Below are 4,934 nucleotides of genomic sequence, written 5' to 3'. Positions count from 1 at the left end.
ACAATATAGGTGCCGTAGTTAACTTTTTCTTCAATAACTGAAACGCCTTCTCTTGTTCATCCATCCATTCAAATTTCTTCCCTTTATGCTTTAATGCAGTCAAGGGTTTTGCTATTTTGGAGAAATCTTGGATGAATCTTCTGTAGTAACCAGCCAATCCTAAAAATTGACGTATATGCTTCGGAGTTTTTGGGGTTTCCCACTTTTCAACAGTTTCTATCTTTTCCGGATCCATCTTAATACGTTCTTTGTTCACTATGTGACCGAGGAATTGAACTTCTTCCAACCAAAATGCACACTTTGAAAACTTAGCGTACAATTCTTCCTTCCTCAATACTTCTAACACCTTTCTCAAATGTTCACCGTGTTCTTGGTCATTCTTTGAGTAAATAAGTATGTCATCAATGAAAACAATGACAAACTTGTCAAGGTATGGTCCACACACTCGGTTTATAAGGTCCATGAACACAGCTGGTGCATTAGTTAAACTAAACGGCATGACCATAAACTCGTAATGACCGTAACGTGTTCTGAAAGCAGTCTTTGGAATATCGTCTTCTTTCACCCGCATTTGATGATACCCGGAACATAAGTCGATCTTTAAATAAATAGACGAGCCTTGTAGTTGATCAAATAAGTCGTCGATTCTCGGTAGTGCGGTTCTTGATGGTAAGTTTGTTCAGCTCTCGGTAGTCGATACACAACCTGAATGTACCATCTTTCTTCTTGACAAACAAAACAGGAGCTCCCCACGGTGATGTGCTTGGTCGAATGAAACCACACTCTAAAAGTTCTTGTAATTGGCTTTGCAGTTCTTTCATCTCGCTGGGTGCGAGTCTGTAAGGAGCACGAGCTATTGGTGCAGCTCCTGGTACAAGGTCTATTTAAAATTCAACAGATCGATGTGGAGGTAGTCCCGGTAATTCTTTCGGAAATACATCGGGAAATTCTTTTGCGATAAAAACATCATTGATGCTCTTTTCTTCAGTTTGTACTTTCTCGACATGTGCTAGAACAGCATAACAACCTTTTCTTATTAGTTTTTGTGCCTTCAAATTACTAATAAAATGTAGCTTCGTGTTGCCCTTTTCTCCGTACACCATTAAGGGTTCTCCTTCTTCTCGTACAATGCGAATTGCATTTTTATAACATACGATCTCTGCTTTCACCTTCTTCAGCCAGTCCATGCCAACTATTACATCAAAACTCCCTAACTCTAATGGTATCAAATCAATCTTAAATATTTCGCTACCCAGTTTAATTTCACGATTCCGGCACATATTATCTGCTGAAATTAATTTACCGTTTGCTAATTCGAGTAAAAATTTACTATCCAACGGCGTCAATGGACAACTTAATTTAGCACAAAAATCTCTACTCATATAGCTTCTATCCGCACCCGAATCAAATAAAACGTAAGCAGATTTATTGTCAATAAGAAACGTACCCGTAACAAGCTCCGGGTCTTCCTGTGCCTCTGCCGCATTAATATTGAAAACTCTTCTGCGGCCTTGTCCATTCGTGTTCTCCTGGTTCGGGCAATTTCTAATAATGTGGCCCGGTTTTCCACATTTATAACAAACTACATTGGTATAACTTGCTCCAACACTACTTGCTCCGCCATTACTCGTTCCGACACCATTTGTTCCTTTCGTTCTGTTAACCCCTGGTCCGTAGACCTCACACTTCGCCGCGCTATGACCATTTCTTTTACACTTGTTGCAAAATTTGGTGCATAACCTCGAGTGATACTTTTCACACCTTTGGCATAGCTGCTTCTGATTGTTGTTATTGTTGCGGTTGTTATTGTTGTTGGGATGATTGTTGTAGTTGCTGTTGTTGTTGTTGTTGTTGTTGTTGTTGTTGGGCCGTTTGTTGTAGTTGCGATTGATGTTGCGATTGTTGGGATAGTTGTTGCGATTATTGTTGTAATTGTTGTTGTTGTTGTATTGGTGATTCTTATCACCATTTTCCTCCCACTTTCTTTTGACTTGCTTCACATTGGCCTCTTCAGCCGTCTGTTCTTTAATTCTTTCCTCAATCTGGTTCACTAGTTTGTGAGCCATTCTACATGCCTGTTGTATGGAGGCGGGCTCGTGTGAACTTATATCTTCTTGGATTCTTTCCGGTAATCCTTTCACAAACGCGTCGATCTTCTCTTCCTCATCTTCGAACGCTCCCGGACACAATAGGCACAATTCTGTGAATCGTCTTTCGTACGTGGTAATATCAAATCCTTGGGTTCGTAACCCTCTAAGTTCTGTCTTGAGCTTATTGACCTCGGTTCTGGGACGGTACTTCTCGTTCATCAAGTGCTTGAATGCTGACCACGGTAGTGCGTAAGCATCATCTTGTCCCACTTGCTCTAGATAGGTATTCCACCATGTTAACGCAGAACCTGTGAAGGTATGAGTAGCGTACTTCACTTTGTCCTCTTCAGTACACTTACTGATAATGCTAAAAACGAACATATATTTCATAGCATTATTCCTCAAGAAAGACAAGCTTTTAGTTGCAATTGTTCTATTTACAAGTGATATTCGTTTAAATAATAAAAGGTGAAGACAAAAGACAGATTCGATGAATTGAAGACGCAAACGACCAAAAAGCTCAAAAGTACAAAATACAATCAAAGAGGTTCCAATTGTTGATAAGAAACGTCTCGAAATTACAAGAGTACAAGATTCAAAACGCAAAGTACAAGATATTAAATTATACGCAAGGACGTTCGAAAATCCGGAACCGGGACCAGAGTCAACTCTCAACGCTCGACGCAACGGACTAAAAATTACAAGTCAACTATGCACATAAATATAATATAATATTTAAATAATTCTTATAATTATTTAATATATTATATTATTTATAAAACCGTCGGCAGAAGAAAACAACCAAAAATGAGCCTCCCCAGCTGGCCATGCGATCGCATGGCCTGGAAGGCATAAATCCATGCGATCGCATGAGCCCCAGTTCCAGCCCACATGCCTATAAAAATCGAGCTTTGGTGAACCAAAAATCAATCCATCTATCTTTCTCTTTTCTCATACGTAAAACATATATATATATATTTATAATTTATATTTTAATTTTAATTATAATTCTAATAATAAGGGTATGTTAGCAAATGTTGTAAGGGTGTAAGTCGAAATTCTGTCCGTGTAACGCTACGCTATTTTTAATCATTGTAAGTTATGTTCAACCTTTTTACATTAATGTCTCGTAGCTAAGTTATTATTATGCTTATTTAATCCGAAGTAATCATGATGTTGGGCTAATTACTAAAATTGGGTAATTGGGCTTTGTACCATAATTGGGGTTTGGACAAAAGAACGACACTTGTGGAAATTAGACTATGAGCTATTAATGGGCTTTATATTTGTTTAACTAAATGATAGTTTGTTAATGTTAATATAAAGATTTACAATTGGGCGTCCCTATAAATTACCATATACACTCAATCGGACACGATGGGCGGGGTATTTATATGTACGAATAATCGTTCATTTAACCGGACACGGGAATGGATTAATAGCCACTAGAACAATTAAAACAGGGGTGAAATTATGTAAAAGGACACTTGGTATAATTGATAACAAAATATTAAAACCTTGGGTTACACTCAGTCGACATCCTGGTGTAATTATTAAACAAAGTATTAAAATCTTGTTACAGTTTAAGTCCTCAATTAGTTGGAATATTTAACTTCGGGTATAAGGATAATTTGACGAGGACACTCGCACTTTATATTTATGACTGATGGACTGTTATGGACAAAAACCAGACGGACATATTAAATAATCCAGGACAAAGGACAATTAACCCATGGGCATAAAACTAAAATCAACACGTCAAACATCATGATTACGGAAGTTTAAATAAGCATAATTCTTTTATTTCATATTTAATTTCCTTTATTTTATATTTAATTGCACTTCTAATTATCGCATTTTTATTGTTATTTTATTTAATTGCACTTTTAATTATCGTACTTTTTAATTATCGCAAGTTTATTTTATCGCACTTTTATTATTCGCAATTTCATTATCGTTATTTACTTTATGCTTTAATTTAAGTCTTGTATTTATTTTTAATATTTTACATTTGGTTTTAACTGCGACTAAAGTTTTAAAATCGACAAACCGGTCATTAAACGGTAAAAACCCCTCATTTATAATAATAATATTACTTATATATGTATATATTTGTATTTTTATAAAAGTAAACTAATATAGCGTTGAGCTTTGTTTAAAAAAGATTCCCTGTGGAACGAACCGGACTTACTAAAAAGTACACTACTGTACGATTAGGTACACTGCCTATAAGTGTTGTAGCAAGGTTTAAGTATATCCATTCTCTAAATAAATAAATATCTTGTGTAAAAATGTATCGTATTTAATAGTATTTCTTGCAAAAATTTAATAAGTATTTTGTACACACCTCTACATGACCAAGTATTTTTGGCGCCGCTGCCGGGGATCGTCTTAAAAGCCGGAAGCGCAACGCTATAAAAAAAAACAAAAATATAAATATTTTTTCTTAGAGTTTGGTAAATATTTAAGTTTTATAAAGTTTCTTTATTTCTATTTTTTTTTATTTTGTAAAAATATAAGTTTTATTTAATTAATAAATATATTTTATATTTTACAGCAAAAATAGAAAGAAAAAAAAATAAAATAAAATAAAATTTTAATCGGCCTGTACTGTAGCAGCCCAACTCTGGCCCGAAACCCTAGCCCATGCGATCGCATGGCTGGGTAACTTAGAACTCATGCGATCGCATGAGCGTATCTGACAGGCCATCATCGTACAGCAATTAATGCAATTAGGGTTTTAATTAATTATTAATTTTATTATTAACCCTAATTAAGTTTTATTATTTAATTAGTTATTAGTTTAAGTTTAATTTGTATTTTTAGTTTAATTAGTTTATTTAA

This window comes from Rutidosis leptorrhynchoides, chromosome 11, assembly GCF_046630445.1.
Source record: "Rutidosis leptorrhynchoides isolate AG116_Rl617_1_P2 chromosome 11, CSIRO_AGI_Rlap_v1, whole genome shotgun sequence".
Lineage (NCBI taxonomy): Eukaryota > Viridiplantae > Streptophyta > Magnoliopsida > Asterales > Asteraceae > Rutidosis > Rutidosis leptorrhynchoides.
Note: the sequence above shows the minus strand (reverse complement) of the source record.